Source organism: Gouania willdenowi, chromosome 20 (assembly GCF_900634775.1).
Source record: "Gouania willdenowi chromosome 20, fGouWil2.1, whole genome shotgun sequence".
Taxonomy (NCBI): domain Eukaryota; kingdom Metazoa; phylum Chordata; class Actinopteri; order Blenniiformes; family Gobiesocidae; genus Gouania; species Gouania willdenowi.
Window position 1 is genome coordinate 8,743,896 of NC_041063.1, and position 19,279 is coordinate 8,763,174.

Here is a 19,279-nt window from a genome sequence, read left to right on the forward strand (position 1 = left end):
ACACACACACACACACACACACACACACACACACACACACACACACACACACACACACACACACACACACACACAGGAAGGAAGTGAAACACTTTGACAAGCTGTAACAAAGCATTTATTTATCGCGATTTTCTCCAGATACACTTTTTAAGTTTTTGGTTGAAATTGTCTTTATGTCCTGTGACGTGTACTGTATTTGGGGAAAAAGGTTTTCCATAGCAATTTTGCGACACATTTCAATATCGAAACATCTGAAATACCTCCTCATAAAAGTGTATAAACTTTTTTGCAATATTTGAGTGTTTATTTCGAAATTTGGGTGTTTCCATTACTAGTTTTTATTTCGCAATTTAGATTTTGCGTATTTCCAAGGGTAATGGAAATTCAGCTCGTGTCTACTATCAAACCTCAGAGTTGGAACTGTCGACCCCTGAAGTCAAAGATTTTTTTCAGGTCACAACTGTTTTAATCCTTTTCCTGGAAACAAAAGAGGTTTAATCGATATCTTTAACTTTTCCTGATTATTTAGAGCAGGGGTCTGGAACCTATGACACGGGCACGATACAGCATGTACCCTGGCACTGCTGAGTGTTATGAAAATTTGTAAATTTTAAGAGGTTTTCTAAAAATTTAAGCTGAGTGAACCTATCCTTTCGTAACTCAGTAAGTTGACCATTTCTACCATAAAAACTGTGCTGTTTATGATAAGGGAAGTGATCAGCCTGTTGTCTCCCCTGTCACCCTGCTGGGCAGACACACACACACACACTGACACTCACTGGTAATGATGTCGCCGGAGCAATGAAGTGACCAACAAGCACCACTGTGTTCAAGCGACTCATCACGGGCAATTGAAGTGACTGCAGTCGCTACAGTCGCGTTTGGTGTGAACACACCTTTAGTGTATTGGGCTGTCTTAAAGCAGTACGTGTTGTTGCGAGAACAGAGCTGCGTGACTGCCACCGTGTCGGAGGCAGGGAAAGTTACAAGTGCTATTTTCTGGCCAGAGACAGCAGGGGGTGATGCAAGACCCCCCCAATCACCCCAAAACACTTGTATTACCCTCACAAGGACTATGAGGAGGATTAATTAAGATGATAAAGATGCTTTAAGGAGGCTTTTCTCAGTTGCTCAGATGCACTCTTCGAAAACTTGCCAAATAAAGAAATCAAGTCACGAATAAAGGACATTCCTACGTTAGTTAGTAGTGTTCAGTCATCCAACCCATCATAAAACTACACTGCATAATACATCAACAAAACCTGGGTGTAAAAAATGTCAAATTCAGATTTTATTTAAGTTATGGCTATAGTGGCAAAGATTCATAGTGAATCAATCTGTGCTGATGGACCAACAGTTTCAGTGTCTGCTGGAGCAGATTAACATCACATAGGATCTCCTTCTACACTCAGCTGTGAAATGGATGAGCTGCAGAAACGTTCTGGAGCGATTTCTCGACTGCTTTGAAGCTATCAAGGCTGTTCTGTCTGAAAAATACCAAACGTTACCATAAACGGAGGACGAGAAGTGGATTGTAAAAACTGATGTCTCTCACAGACATTACAGGACACCTGAATGAACTCAATCATTGAACATGTTTTTCTGTGTAAGCTGTTTGGTTCTGATGGTCCGTCACTCACCCACACGCGTCAAACACACACCAGTCGTAGAACTGTTGCAGAGGAACCTCAGGGTGGCACACTGAGAACAGCTCCTGGGTCAACACGGCACACTTCTTCTTAGCCCACGTCACTCTGTGGGGGTTGATCTGAAACAATGAGAACCTTCAGGACTCAGTGTATGTGCGTGTGTGAGTAGCAGCAGCAGTAGTAATAGTAGTCGATGGACTCACAACACACGGGTCTCTCAGGTCCTGATCCACCACATCTGGACATGACGGGCTGATCTTCCAGGAGTTTCCAAACAGTTCAGCTGTGGACTCCACGATGCCCTGCTGAGTTCTGAAGTCATTCTCTGTGTCACCATCAAAGTTCCCACACAGGCCTCCAACACGGCCTCTCAGATGAGCTGCTACACGCACATACACACGCATACCTGCAGAACCACATCAACACACACCTCTGAACTCATTGTAGAGCTGAGGTGTCAAACTCATTTTAGTTTAAGGGCCAAATATGGACCAGTTTAATCCCAAATGAGCCACAGATTATAGGTGGGAAAATAAGCAATTTCATCATTCCTGTGCCCTCCTTTACACTTCCACATATAATAGTATTGAAAGTATTTAATGCACCAACAATATCCAAGCAATAAATGACAGATTTCAGTCTCTGCAGAATCTTAAATTTCCTTGATTTTGTGACCGTTTCTTTTTTATTTGGGGAATCATTTGACGAAAGTTATAGGATTTGGGGAAAATTAAGAGTACTTAAAACAATTTGAGATTAAAAATGACTGCCACCATGTAATTAGGTGTGTGGCAAATGTGTAGTTTCATTGACTTTGAGTATTTGGAAAGACTGAGATAATCTACGACTGAGTGTTGGTGATTTGCCCATGTTTTCTTATCCTGCTAGCTGAATTGGGGGCTTTAAAGGGCCGGATTTGGACCCTGGGCCTTGAGTTTGACACCAGCTGTAGAGGCACATCTCAGAGGTTGATGTCCTACCTCCGTCCCACAGCAGAGACACCCCCAGTGTAGAGGAGAGAGACACAAATAGACCCACTCTCTCCAGGGCCAGTCCACTGCCACGGTAGGACTTAGGAAGAGTTACTGACACACCGTTAACAGACACAGCTCTACCTGCACACACACACACACACACACACACACACACACACACACACACACACACACACACTGCTTAGTTACCAGTGAGACAGCCCCGTGGTGCTGCAGCGCCACCTACCTCTCAACAGGTGAATGACGGTGTTCCCCAAGCTCAGAGTGACTGACTTAGTGCACGTGACCCCGGTGCTCCCACATGGAACGTTCTCTGCTGTGACGCTGAACAAACCCCCGTTCTCTCTGGCCAACACGTACTGACAGTCCCCCAGGAAGGAGTAGGAGCGGCCGTCAAACGTCACATAGTGAGGGTCACCTGTGCACACGCACACACCTGCACAAACGTGCTGGGTGCAGTGCCAGCGCCGCTGTCTGCACACACTAACACACACACAGAGATCACATGGTTACATCATGGATGTCACAAAGAGAACCTGCAGCTCTCACCATGTGTTACAGTCCCTTTTAATGGTGTCGTTGGTGAAATAGAGTTGTCCATTATGGTGACAGGGACACTCATCAGGAGACACACAACGATCCTCCTGAACACACAAAGAGGAAACAAACACAGTCAGAACCTATTAACCCACTTTTGGGTCCCGACCCACCAGTTGAGAATCACTGTTCTAAACTGTCCAATCAGACGCTGAGATTCTTAGCACAAGTTTGATGTTATTAAAAAGTGAACCAGCTAATGTAGGGAAGTGTTTTCTACTGTTCTGTGATGTGATGTTCTGGATTCAGCTGTAAAAATATTTGGGACATCCAGTTATTACATCAGTGATACAGTTAATTAGTGAACTCAGTGTCGCAGGTTGACAGGGATTAAAGGCAGATACAACTGTATCATCAGCTTAAACATAAAAGGAAACGCCATGTGCCCCAGAGGAAACATATATAAAGAAAACAAAATTGGTCCTAAGATCAAGCCCTGGGGTACACCGTAGTTAATAAAAGAAAATAATGACCTGTAGCCATTTGTAGAAAATCTACTGAACATGTGGAACTCACTAGGAGGACGCTCCCCTGAGGACACACACACCCAGACAGAGGCTCTCTACAGGTGGAGTTCTGGTGCTGACCAGGAACATCTAATGTGGAGCAGGTCTGGAGACAGGAACGTGGAGAGAAGACCAGAGATCTGGGACACATGTTGACCTCCTCACAGAGCTGCTGGGTACAGTTCATCAGACCTCTCTGACAAACACTGAGGACGGAGGAGGACATTAGTACTTAGCATAGAAGATCAAAAACTTCTTCAGATGTCTGATCTTCATCACTGAGAGCAGCTGAAGAGGAGGATGGAGAACGTGTGGTGAAGAAATGCAATGAAATCAACCTATCCTGGAGAAGGAACAGGACCATAGAGTGATTTCATCAGAGCTCTCACACCACAGCTTTAGAAACATTCATGTGTTCATCTCTGAAACAGAAGCTCTACTATGTCCATGTTAGTATAGATCAGTCTATCCTAAATGGGGGTACGCGATAGCACTACAGGGGGTACATGAGAGAGAGAGAGGAAAATTAACAAATTAAATCATTAAAAATATGGGGTTTTATAATGTTTGATTTTTTTGTTAAAAATTATAATCATACTAAATATTACCAGCAACTCACAAAACGACAATAAAAATACACTAAATAAGAGAAAAATTAACTGAATAATAGAAAGAACAGACAAACAACAACAAAATACACAAAATGACACCAAAAACACACACACTAAGAGAGAAAAACACTTACTAGCTTACCAGCAACACACAAAACGACAACAAAGACACGAAATGAAAGAAAAATACACAAGATCACTACAAAATACACAAAAAACAGAGAAATATGCAAAATGACATCAAAAACTACCAAACGACATCAAAAACACACACACTGAGAGAGAAAATTTTAAATGATACAAACAACACATAAAACATGTTGAAATGTTGTAGTCGGACAAAGGGGATACTTGGATTCAGAAATAAGAATAAGGGGGTACTTGAGCCAAAAAAGTTTGAGAACCACTGGAATAAATGATGTGTGTACGTGAAGAACGTACCATGTGTTGCAGTTGTTCTGAACCACAGATCCATGAGGGTAGATGTTCTCTCCGTGCACACAGGGGCAGAGGTCAGCTGGCACACACTGACCCTGGTGGTCCACAACCAGTCCAGATGGACACTGACATCCAGGAACACACGTTCTGTGACCTTCTCCATTATCACATGTCCACTCCAGCTGGAGGTCAGAGCAGGAGACCCCACACACACGCCCACACTCCTGGTACACCTGACCTCCAGAGCACTGGAGCGCTGCAGAACCAAAAGGATCTATCAATCATTAGATATCTACACTGGGTTTCAACCAATCATCTCCACAGAGTGAGGCAGTGACCTTCAATCACTTTCATTCATTAATTCCTGTCAAGATTCATAGTTTCATGCTCAGAGCATGTTTGCACACATCTATCTATGTGTGTTTTTTAAAGATTATATAGTGATTTTTATCCACCGTGCTGTGAGAGGTCATTCATTAAAAATGTATATATAAATTGATTAGTTTGTGCCTGCAGTTTAAAACAATCAACAGAACCCTTAATGGCTCAGGTCATGAGTGACAAAAAACAGGAAACGCCGCTGGCGAAAGCGTAGATATATATAAACACCAGATGACGCAAGCGGGATTTGCCAGCGTAGCTCAATGGCGGCCATCTTACCTCAGACAACTGACATTCTGACGCGCTCTAAGGTAGCTGTTGGAAGGTGAGTGATCAGCTTAAACAAAAGTACCTTTAACTCGATGATTTACAAACGGTTTGCCTTATTACAAACCTTATTATACGCATGTATGACTTAGGATGATAGAGCATGTTGAAATTGCCATTTGAAAATTGGTTGAAAATTTAGGGTTAGTTAAATCGTACATGCACCATTGACATCGATGTAAGTAAAGAGGCTATGGAGGTTTGCCTCCAGGCTAAGCCCCGCCCAAAAAAATACATCACAATGTTTACAAACAATCAAAGGGTCTATTAAACAGTGATTTAAATGTCCATCGTGGCCAGAGATTGCTGTATGGAACACTATCATGTATTGGCAGGTCATGAGTTACAGCCTCTCAGGTTTAGAGTCAAGTGAGATGTCAGCATCGAGAATCTGTGCTGTTAACACTAAGACTTAAAAGGATCTTCCACTATTTTTATAAATCAGGCCTAAAATCTTCTAAATGTCTTTATTAGTAGATTTATGTCTAACGAAACACATTATTATGCACCATATTCATTTAATTTCCTTTTAAAAATGGGACTACTTTACAGTTTTAGAGCCTCCATCTTGAAATTACGTGATTGATGATGTCACACGGCCCCACTGCCTGTAAACATCCCATTGTTTTCTATTGAAGTGAAGCATTCAGCCTGATTTATAGATCATTTAACAGTTTTTTAGATCATTTAGAAGCTTTTTCAGTAAAAATGCCAACTTGCACTGCTTTTGGTTGTTCTAAAAAAACAGGAAAAGTTAAAGATGTCAATGAAAACCTCTTTTGTTTACAGAAAGAGGAAAAAACAGGGGGTGACAGTTCCAACTCTGAGGGTTGGTAGTAGACAATGAAGCAGAGAAGAAGAGCTCTCCAAAGGAATCTTTACTCTCTCTTAAACAGTGTGCTGACACGCTTTGGGACTACCACGCAATCAAAAGCAGCACAAGTTGTCTTTTTGATCTAAAAAGCTACAAAATAATATAAAAAGCTGTTAAATGATCTAAAAAGCTGTTAAATTATATACAAAGCTGTTAAATGATTTTAAAAGCTGCTAAATGATCTAAAAAGCTACAAAATGATCTACAAAGCTGTTAAATGATCTAAAAGGCAGTCTGAATGCTCAACTCAAATAGAAAAAAATGGGCTGCAGAACACAGGCTCTAAAACTGTAAAGTAGTCCCATTTGTAAAAGGTAATAAAATGAATATGGTGCATAAAAATGTGTTTTGTTAGATATAGATCTACTAATAAGGACATTTAGAAGATTTTAGGACACATTTGTAAAAACAGTGGAGGATATCTTTAACATGGCTCTGAACTTGTGCCTCATTTTAACATGTGACGGGCTGATTAATGAGTCTGTTCAGGACCTGAGATCCAGGCTTGGTTCAAACCTACAGATACAACTAAACAATGAGTGGCTCTGTGATGACCATTCAGATTCAGACACTTATGCTCATAGGTTTACAAACTCTGGCTTGATCGTCATAATTGTGTAGAGAATGTGTGTTTTGGGGATTTGAGCTGTTGATTGTGTAATTTAAAAAGGTTTCACACCAGGTGAGAACATTCAGAGCTGATTCATCAAGCAATCTAAAAGTTCACCAACATACGGCAGAAGGTGTGGTTCCTCCAAGACACTGGGACCCCCTCCTGAGCACAGAGTCTGGCGTAGGCTGTGATGACAGTACAGTGACAGTCTGTGTGTGTAGCACAGCCACAAACCTCCGACACACACACGCGGACGTAAGGTTCCCTCTCCACCACGTCATGACATGCCTACAGAACCACAGAAGAAGAATCAGTGAAGGACAGAAAGTCCTGAAAGTCTTTCTGACTCCACCCACTCTGACCTGAAACACTGGGCTGTGCAGGACACCACACACCAGGTGGGCGTGGCCTTTTCTCTGACTGAAGGTTGTACAGGGGTCAGGAACTGGCCCGTGGGGCAGGGTGCATGGTTCTGTTTGGAACTTTCCAGCAAAGGAGGACACACTGCTCTCCACGTCTCCTTGTGGGGTGGTGAAGTCATCGTGTTGGCTCCAGGTTAGCGTTCCACACAGACCACGAACCTTTAACACCACAGGAAGTAGACATTATAACTGAATCAGACTCTTCATTACAGCTGGTATGGACCACAACTGTTAATTAATAAAACATTTAGACTAATAACTAAACAGCGATGATAAGAAAAGTCTTGTAGCTACAACAACCAACTGATTTCTATGATGTGGGATGTAAAAGATCCTGTGTTGATGAACATAAACACGTGTTTTATAGCATGTGTGCGTAGTTGACCTTATGTGCAAAGCCTGCTTGTAGACTAATGATGACCAGCGGTCCCTGGAGGAACCAGAACAGCTGGGCTCCAAAGGTCTGGACCAGGAGGAAGGAGGAGGAGGCTCTGAGGACCACCAGGTCAGGGGTCAAGATGGGAAGTGCCTCCCTCCGATTATTAAGGGTCACAGAACCTGCCATCACATGACCAAGGGTACATAATCACATGACCTTCCACAGAACTGTAGCACATGGATCAGACTGGACGCTCTGGATTCTGACTTTAACAGCGGTGCTGTGTGTTCATCTCTAGGGTTTGATTGAATTAGAACAAACAGGCTAAACCTGAACAACTAATGGAAGATGAAACAAAGAACTTCATCACTACCTATCCCTAGATTCTCCTTCAACATCTGTGTTTTCAGGTTTTCAAACTTTGATATAAAGATAGTCAGGCTAGGCACAGATAGGTGATCAGGTTAGATTATCCACATCCAGGCAAAGCAAAGCAAGACATTTTAATTTAAATGTGAACATTAAAACTTTAACTGTCGACATAAATACTCTGAGTATGACTTTTACAACTTCATAGCAATATAAAATATTTAAATCAGACCTCCCCTTACGATACCACTCATACCTTTGACGATGCATCTTTAGACGTCTTAATATTGTGATATCTTGTTACAGGACATTACATTCCAGGTTTAGTAACAGGGCTCAGTACTCCATCAGGTACAAATACTGTGAAGTGTCTCTGAATGGTAGTTGATAGAGTTCTGATTGATTGATTCGAAGGAGTAATTGAGGTTAGCTGGTTGTCCATGACTTTGAGGAACTAATAAGAATATTCAGGGAATGAAGGTAAATAGTGCCCTACTAACTAGACCATTACACAATGAGGACAGTGGTGGATCAGAAAGATCAGAGGTTCAGATCTAATCTGTAACTGCCCATGAGCTTGACTGGGTTACATCTCTTCTCTGCCTTTATTTACATTCCCTGTTTCCTGCAGTAATAGACTATGACCCTGTACATTAGCAGTAGTTTGTTCTCTGATAAACTCACCAGTATCAGTGATGGTGATGGTGGTGTGTAGAACAGTGATAGATATCTCCCTTAGACAATGACCACCTCCTCCTCCTGATGGACACGCCCCCAACCGCACATTGACCACCAGCTTCTTATCAACATAGTCCTAAACCAAAGACATGAATTAGAGACATGGACTAAAGATATGGACCAGAGACATGGAACAGAGACAGGGGCCAAGGACACGGACCAGAGGCACGGACCAGAGACATGAACCAGAGACCAGATACATAAAACAGATACATAAACCAGAGACATAAACCAGAAACATGAACTAAAGACATGGACAAGAGACACAGACCAGACATGTAATAAAGACATGGACCAGAAAATGGACCAGAGATAGAGACCAGAGACATGGACCAGATACAGTACATTAACCAGAGACATGGACCAGAGACACAGACCAGATACATGGAATAAAGACATAGACCAGAGACATGGACCAGAGACATACACCAGAGACATAAAATAGAGATATGGACCAGTGACATGGACTAAAGATATGGACCAGAGACATGAACCAGAGACAGAGACCAGATACATGGAATAAAGACATGGACCTGATACATAAACCAGAGACATGGACCAGAGACATGGAATAAATACATGGACCAGAGACATTGACCAGAAACATGGACCAGAGACACAGACCAGAGACATGGAATAAATACATGGACCAGAGACATTGACCAGAAACATGGACCAGAGACAAACACCAAAGACATATACCAAATACATAAACCAGTGACATGGACCAGAGACACAGACCAGATACATGGACCAGAGGTTTCTCACCTCCACGGTGTTAAAGGAACATTCTCCTCCTTGTAGTGAATACTTCTTCTGGTCAAAGGTGGTGACCTGCAGGGCCCCCATCAGGCTGCAGTGGGCTGTACACTTCTCCTTGGTACACTCCCATTGCCCTGCTCTGCACTCACTGGTTTTAAAGATACAATAATGAGGGAGGAGTGAACCACACCAGGAGGACCATGAAGGGTCTGCTCACCAGGTGTTGCATCTCTGTTGAATCCTGTCTCCTGATTGGTAGGTGAGTCTGCGATGAAAACAGGGACAGTGGTCTCTGGTCAGACAGCGTCCATGGTGCAGGTAGAGACCAGGAGGACACTCACAGCCCCCCACACACTCCTCTCTGCACTGACCCCCCATGGAGGGCTGAAGAGAGGAACATGTGGGGGGGCAGGATGACACGCAGTCTGAGAACACCTGACCTCTGGGACAGAGACGAGCTGGAGAAAGACAAGCATGTATATTAACCATAGTTACACTACATTTATCTAACCTGTCACATTCTTCTCAGGGATGTAAACATAACGTAGTCCATGGACCAGACCAGGTATCAGTACCAGCTGAGGTGACCAAACATGAGTGGTACTAAAATGTTTATGGGATCAATATAAGTACATTAGGATGTTTCACACTTTGACTTCACTCTGACTTCATCCATCCAGACCTACAGTTGCCTAGGATCAGAAGAGATGAGGCTGATATCAGCTCCTTGTTCAGCTGATTGAGACCAATTGGTTGAATCCCTTTAAGCCTGACCAAGGACAACTTATCAGTTTGTCCACTGCAGTGATGTGCCATGACCACTAGGGTTGGGTAGGCACGTTGCAAATCGAGACCACCAATGACAATTTCATTTGTTTCTGCTGTCAAGTGTTAATTCAATTCAAATCAATTTTATTTGTATAAAGCAATTTCCAACAAAGTCATCTTAATGCGCTTATTAAAATATAAAATTCATAATAAGAAAGAAAAAACCCAATAAGATCCACATGAACAAGTGTTTAGCCATCTAACAAAATCAACATCATAAACACCATTAAAGAAACATAAAGAATTATTTAATATAGCCTCCATACTCTCTAACAAGATATATCTCATGACACGGCAGCACATCTGTTGTTTGTGTTGGAAACACAGAAACACAGAGAAAATGACAACTTAGAACAGCCTCAGTGAGGAGCATCCACAAAGCCAGTCCTTCCTTTTGTACCATTCACTGTGAAAAGTATGAAACATGTTCTGACCTTACCTTTGCTGAAGCTCTGGTAACTTAGGTGTTGGTCTCCATCTTTTAAAAGCTGTTGTTTTCCCTCAAAACAAAGTTTCTCTATCATCTCTAGCGCTGTCATCCTGACTGTAGCGTTATCCCGCCCACTAGCTAGAGAACGTAGCAGCAGCAATCACGTGTCATCTATTCACTAATGTGCTGTGAACTTACGTATAGCATTTAGCAAAGCGCAGTTAAGTGCAAAGGTAGATCTCTACGCTGCCTTTACGCGTAAATTGATGTCACATTGGGGACCTGACTGCGCATGCGCAAACACGTAAAATCACGCAATGAGAACGGAGGCAGAAGAGCGACGTGGCCTCCCTCTGCCTTACAGCGGAGCGAAAAAAAAAGAAAGACTGTGCAGCTGTTCCAGGAAATAGCGCTGTTTAGTAATTTGGGCTATGAAACACACAAAATGCGGACACTTTCAAACTTATAGGTACTGTAGGCTATTGGAAATGGAAAAAATAATAATTTATAATTAGAAAAAAATAAATAATTATAATTAAATAATCAAAATATCAATTCACCCTTGGGTAGGCACTGCCTACCTTGCCTACCCTGACGGCACGTCACTGGTCCACTGTGACTGCACCACCACCAGGAATGGCCAAATACCATCTCAATGCCTACAGGATATAAGAGGAGGGAAATCAAATCATGTAAGTAGATAGACCATCTGCACAGTTCCATGACACAATGACAAAGAAAAAACTGAAAACATTCTCTGACATCAGTAAGTAGCCACACAGCCAAAGCAATGCCAAGGAGGTAGTCCTAAAGGCTGACAGGAACCTATTAGATCAGATGATCCTTGTTGCAGAAAGCTACATATGAGTGATGTGTTGGACACCTACCAATGGTGATGTTTCTCTCTACCAGACCAACCAGGCCACCCTAGCAAGACATTTGGAGAAAATTGTTTATCCAGAAGAGATGATCCCAGAACCATCAGCAACCATCATTGATGAGATGAGCCTGGTTCAGAAACTGTTAATTATTTAGCCTAAAGGTTCTCTTTTAGTTATTCTGTGTCTTTGTTTATTTGGTTTTGAGTCTAGTCATGTTTAACTCTTGTCTGTGTTTCAGGTATTCCTACTTGTGGCTCCACCCCCCGGTGATGTCTGTGTGCTTGGTTGGTGCCTGATTAGCTTCCTCATGTTTTCACCCAGGTGTGGGCCATTCCCAATTAAGCTTCCCTCACTATTTAACTGAGTGCTTGGACACAGTATGACTGCGGGATTATTGTGTGATGATGTCAGGTTTGTTGTCTCCCGCCTCATGTCCTGCTGTGCCTGGTCTTGCTCCCTGTTCCTGCTCCCCTTTTGGATTTAAGTTTTGTTTTGTGTTTTTTTTTTGAAAACAAAACATGGACTGGTTCCAGGAATGCTATGCTTCGATCCTTCCTCCTTCTCTCTCTGCATTTGGGTCCACACCAACACCGAATCGTAACAGAATGATCTCGCCTTAGCCCTCGTTGCCCAGCCCGCCGGAGGTCATCCCTGCTTCGCCGGCTTAGCCTCAACAATAGCCTGAAGAGCACGGGCATGTGCACATTACAAACATGTAAGAACCAGGCCAGCGAGGAACTTTCAGACTCAGTCTGATACAGATAATCTGCAGTAACTTGTCATAACTTTATGGACAGGTCTATGGTAGGCCAAATAATATTACAGACTATTTGTTCCTACATAAAGTTACACTTTCAAGGGTTTACAATCATGCTAAATACTGTGGATGGGTGTCTTTATAGCGGCAGTGTGACATGCTATAGTTATTTTTAGTGAACAGGTCAAACTTAATGTTTAGTATTGAGTCCAAACTGTGTGGTATTACTGTATGTACAATAACCCATGAAAATGAGCAGAATAACAAACTATGCTCAAGTATTTTATTTGCATGGCTTGAATTCAACATTGTGACTATAACTGCATTGATTTGTTAGTTTTGACATTCCTGCTGCAAATTTGCCATTTCTGATTTTGGGGCATTTTCCATAGGTTATAACTATTGAATAAGTGATAACCTTTATTAAACTCTCAGTCTGTAAGGACTATCACATCAAAACATGAACTACAGACATATAGCAAGTTACAAATACCAAAGGGTATTAGTCACCCTAGGTGGTACTGATATCCCAAATTTGGGGTCTGGGCTCATGGACTAAGGGAGAACATGCAAGTTCCTACCCAACCATTGATCAAGCCTATATAATCAAAATGATTTATTTTACCACACATAGAATCTGTCCTCCACCTAATGATGACCTGATGTTGAGAACACTCTCTGGCGTAGGTGGAGAGTGTGTCACACACAGCGTTTGTCCTGTGCTGTGAGGACAGACTGCAGTAGAGGTAGAGACATGTGTCCATGTAGACCCCAGGGTCCACCTGAACAGGACACAACACACACTGTGGTTAGAGAGAGGCCATGTGACCATGAGGTCACGTGATCAAGAACTGACCCGGGAGTGACACTGTGTGAAGGGCGTGGCCAGCAAACGGTGACACGCTGACTCTGCTTCCACACGCAGAGGCAGAGCTCCAGAGACGTCACAGGGATGACCGAGCTCTGCTGCGTCCATGCAGTCCTACACACGCACACACACACACACACACACACACACACTTTTATAGATCACATCAGTTTTTCTTTCCGCCACATTTAACTCACATTATTTACAGCACTAACGACTGCTGTCACTGACTTACTTCTTATTGATCATTGTTGTCACATCTATGATGACTAAATATATAAAATCATTTTTCTGGCCAAATCGCTCACAAGCAGCTCTATTTTATTCTGAAATTAATTTCCCTTGTCCTCCTGTCCTAATGGAGCTAGAATCCCTTTGGTCAGCAGCACGTTAGGATGCTAAACCAGTCATGAGCTCCTTTGACCATTTATGGTAAAATGTGGGCGTGTCCAGGGCGAGACAGGAAGTGAATTCACCTGCTCAAACTTCTTGGTTTTTTGCATTGCACAATTTTTTTTTGCATTGATTTTAAGCATAAATTGTATAAATTGTAATATACTGTAGTTCTGGTTCGACACTCATATAATATTTTTTCAGAGTTAAATTCTTGATATCAATACATTCTGTTTCCTTTGGGTTTAAATATGTTTTGGTTGGAATGACGTACACATGCTTCATGGGAAGCCGACTTCTACCTGAAGTCTCTTCCATTAGAGGATGAAACATTTTAAAAAGTAAATAAAGAAACAGAATAACAAATAATTAGATATTTGACCTGAGAACCTTCATTCGTGTTGAAAAAGGACTTTAAAGTGTGAATTACTGGATTGTGCTGGTCAGGAACTTTCCAGGAGTTTCCAAAACTGGCAGCGTATTGAGACACAGAGCCACTCACTGTGGTGAAATCATCTGTAAAAGATACAAAGTGTGTTTGTTAATAAATAATTAATCCAGATTAAAAGTGTGTTATTAAATTGTTAATCCAGATTAAAAAGTGTGTTATTAAAGAAAGATATTCCTACCATCAGGGTCATTGTTGTAGACTCCACAGAGCCCTCTAGTGGCTGTATAGTGCTCTGCAGTCACTGTCAGGTACACAGTGTTAGACATGTCCCACTTTAGTCTGACCCCCAGTCTGCTCTCTACGAACACAAAGTCCCCCAGCCACAGGATACTGACCCCTGGTGGAGGAGAGAGGAAGGACACCGTGACGTCAGCATCACTATGACATCATCCACCCTGTTCAGCCATTTTTGTAGTTTGATAAAAGACATACGATTGTCTAGCGGCGCAGAAAATGTTTATTCACAAGTTATTTACAAAATGTCAACAACGGAATACTTGTCCATCCAGCCTTACATGTTCAAGCCAGAGTCGGACCCGGCGGAGCGAGATGAAAATGATGATGATGAACCTGCAGAACCCTAACAAGTGAGCTAACACAAGCACCGAACTAACGCTAGCGCCAAGCTAACTTCACAAAATGCATTTTAATACAGTCTTTTCAAAGACAAAAACAGCAAAATGAAATGACTAATGAAAACTTTAGACTTAAATTAAATCACGTAGGCCATATCATCAAGGATCTAAAACGAGCACACAGCGCTAACATATGAAGACGGTGCAACTGCTAATGCTAACAAAACAATGACAGGGACGTCTTATCATCACACTTTTTAGCGTTATTTACAGCTTACCAAAGTGCTCTGTTCATCGTCTCCAAAGATAGAAGGAATTGAACCCTCAATCAGACAAAGTCTTTCAGCAAATCCTTCTTTATACTGGTGGAGGTTGATGAAGCAGTCATCCTTGAAGTGCTTCACACACACAAAAATGACCTTACCCACAGATGTGGGTACATTTCCGTGAAAAATAAAACTCAACCAGGCACTTTGAAAAGGTTCTGATGCTGGGAGACGGTGTAATGAAGCGTGTGGGTTACTACATCCAACAACTGAACATTTTGACTTATCCTCTCGTAACTTCTGCATCCTGGAGCTTGGACTACAAAATAAAAGCGAGAAATAAAAATGGCGGATTGCTCGAAGTGTTGGACCTGGAGTTGATGTACTAATTTGGCAGTTCCGCTGCAAATACTGTGATGTAGTAGTTCAAAAAACGTAATAGAGAATCGAAAAATCTAAACAGATTGAAAAATATGAGCAAAACAGAATATAAAGATATCAACGGAGCACCTGAAGAGACTAATTTGAACTTTTCTGTACTTCTAAACACTCTAAATATACAACAAAATGCATTTAAGGGCTAAAAAAGTGGATTTAGCATGATATGTCCCCTTTAAGAAGAGATCATGAAAAAAAAATTCACAAAAAATTATAATTTAGTCAGTAACAGTTGGGTGTAGAAATGTAACAAATTACTTTACTTCTTTTAAAACGTACTTAAGTACAAATAAAATTACTGATTTAGAAATATACTCAAAAAAGAACAAGTAGCCATAAAAGCAACTCAATTGCAGTAACATGAGTACTTGTAATCAGTTACATTCACCAATAACCAAGAAAGAAAAAGAAGTAGTGCTAGTACTCCTAGTAAAATATTTTGAGTGTGCTAGTAGTATTAATAAACAACAACTATTTTACTAGTAAAGGTTTTGGTGCACTAGTGCGTGAGTAAACTTTACGAAGCAAAATCATCTACTATTATGCAATTTAGTGTCACTAGTAGTACTACTAAAGTTTTACATTTTTACTAATAATGTATTTCTACTCTTTCGGCTGTACTAGTACTACTAGTACAGTCAAAGTCTCTCACTAGTAGTACTGGTAGACCTAATGTAAATTAAGTAGGAGGGATTAAAACCAAATCCAGCTCTCTGATTGGTTGCAATATTTTCTGAAGCCAATGGCAAGCCTGAATGTACTTTCCCTGCCCCCTAATTAGCATATGATGCTAACTAGTGGCACCTTTAGCTTCACTACTACAGTCTACTGGTGCACTAGTAAACCTCAACTGAGCACTAGTAAATGACATCATATTTATGCTCAAACTGCTTTCCATAATTGAGCATCCTAATGAGTATGTATGAATAAACTAACACACATAGACATTGTGAACCATTCAGTGGTATTTTAGCAATCATGTAAATGTGACTAGAATTACTTTCTACCTTTGATTTTTAACAAGTGTGAGGAGCTGAAAACAGTGGAAGATGTTGTAAGTGTGGAATCTTTACCGTTCTGAAACAGAGGTTCTCCTTTAGGAACCACAGACTTGTTGAGTGTTACGCTCCTCTGATGAAGTAAAACTAGATCCAGACCCAACATCATCCTGAGAACCTGGAAACAGAGGAGATGGTAAGAATGACTCAGCAGTTACAGACCTTACAGATATTACAGATGTTATAATATAGATGTTACATATGTTATATATGTTACATATGTTATATATGTTACATATGTTATATATGTTACATATGTTACATATGTTATAGATGTTACAGATGTTATAGATTATATAGATGTTACAGATTTTACAGATGTTAAAGATGTTACAGATGTTATAGATGTAACATATGTTATATTTGTAACATTTGTTACATATATACAACAGCAGTTATAGATGTAAGAATGACTCAGCAGTTACAGACGTTACAGATATTACAGATGTTATAATATAGATGTTACATATGTTACAGATGTTATAGATGTTACAGATGTTATATATGTTACAGATGTTACAGATGTTATAGATCATACAGATGTTATAGATGTTACAGATATACAACAGCAGTTATAAATGTTACAGATATTATAGATGTTACAGATGTTATATATGTTACAGATGTTTTAGATTATATAGATGTTACAGATGTTATAGATTATAGAGATGTTATAGACTATACAGATGTAGCAGATGTTATAGATTACACAGATGTCATAGATGTAAAATATGTTATAGATTATACAGATGTAACAGATGTTATCGATGTTATAGATGTTACATATGTTATAGATTATACAGCTGTTATAGATGTAACATATGTTATATTTGTAACATTTGTTACATATATACAACAGCAGTTATAGATGTTACATCACTGAGGTGGTACCTTAGAACAGGCTCCGCCCCCCTCACACTCCGTGCTGACGTAGACCACCCAGGTTCCATCAGCAGACGAGGACAGGACGTACGTACAGCTGCCCTGGAAGTTAAAATGGCGTCTGTCGAAGGTACGGTAGTGAGCTCCGCCCCAAGACATGCAGGGGGTGGAGCTCTGACGCAATAGGACACCGCGTACCAGAGGAGACGACTGGGAGTCTGAAGGAGAACAAGGAGATGATGGAGATATGGTTGGAGACACTCAGAGAAGGAGAACAAGGAGATGATGGATATATGGTTGGAGACCTTCAGAAGGTGAACTCTGACCTGAGAGCAGAGAGGAGCTGCAGAGCAGACATGTCTGGTCTGAGATGTTCCTCCAGCTGAGAGCCCACACTCTGCTGCAGCACTCCTCCACGGACATCAACGACATGTTCTGGACTCCAGGAAAGTCCTCACAGCTCCACGTGGAGAAGCACTGACCACGAGCACCTACACCTACAGAGAGGAACCACAGAGAGAACATAGAGCATGTGTGACAGGCACGGTCAGAGATCACAGGGTCAGAGGTCAGAGGGCCAGTTCCCACCTTCAGTGCAGTGAGGCCCCGCCCACCCCTCACAGCAGCTCTTCACTGTCCTGTTCACCACCTGGTTCTCCATCTGTGGAGGTCTGAGAGAGAAACAAAGACACACCAGAGTTTGGGACAGGTTAGTGATGGACATGTTGGTAACTTCACGACTATGTGTACTGTTGGGACACATTTACTAAAGGTTTGTAGAAACAGTGAATATGTTAATGTTCCTCTGAGCGTTCATCTTCTCACAGAGAACATGTACGCACTTGTAGAGGAAGCAGGTGGCTGATGGTCCTTGTAGTTTGTAGTATGTAGCGATAGCGTCGTCTCCTCCATGTATGACCCTCATCCTGTCCACGTCCAGCCTCCAGCCCTGAGTATCGTACTGATAAACCTCAGAACAGCTCACCTCCAGCTGGAGACGAGGAGACAGGAAGTGCTGCACAGACTGCTGGAGCACATGCTCACACCAGTGTCTGCATGGGAACCAGAACACATGTTTACACGTCTACACGTTTACATGTTCACACATTTATAACATGCTCACACCAGTGTCTGCACGGGAACAAACACATGTTCACACAAGGACTCAGTGTTTATGAAGGTTTCCATCAAACATTCATCAGAATCAACACTTTAACATCACAAACAACTCACAACAAGACATCTATTTCTATTAAAAGGAGGGAATTGCACTTCCTCCTGCAGTGTGTGTGTGTTTCCTCCAGTAACTGTTCATTTAAATAGTTTCCTCATGTCCTCACATGCTTCGGTTCACTCCTTACAGACAGGGAGGATTTTCAAAATAAAACTGATTCATCTTCCCTTCCGTCAGCCGATCATCTATATGTGTGTGTGTGTGTGTGTTTAGTCTGTAGTTCAGTCCATTTGTTGGTCTGGGTTTCTTTATGTCATCTTGAATGTTCTCAGTTATTTAAGAAGCTTCTGATTGGACATTACCTGCCTAGGTTTATTTAAGGCAGTGCTTCTCAACGTGTGGGGCGTGACAAACAGGAGGACATTTTCATAGTAATGCCAATCTTCCTAAAAACCTTTCTTCATCAAAAATAAAGATCATTAACACTAAACAAAGAAAGTAATAATAAAAACATTGAAATATGTCACAAATTCAAAGATCATTAAATGATTAGACTGCATTAGATATGGACCAGAAGAAAACGTAGCGTGGGACTAAAGTGTAAAAACAATGATTTA

The 19,279-nt window shown here is 41.4% G+C and overlaps 1 protein-coding gene and 1 long non-coding RNA gene across 3 annotated transcripts in view; both read right to left on the minus strand.

Moving 5' to 3' along the window:
- Nucleotides 1-19,279, minus strand: part of kcnh2b (potassium voltage-gated channel, subfamily H (eag-related), member 2b) — a 333,294-nt gene that overhangs the window by 183,367 nt on the left and 130,648 nt on the right. The gene's annotated exons all lie outside the window — the stretch shown is intronic.
- LOC114482185 (uncharacterized) lies at nucleotides 10,069-13,523 on the minus strand. The gene is made up of 3 exons (XR_003676317.1): nucleotides 13,414-13,523; nucleotides 13,183-13,339; nucleotides 10,069-10,119 (listed from the first exon to the last, which is right to left on the minus strand). It is a non-coding gene; the product is annotated as an uncharacterized LOC114482185 (long non-coding RNA).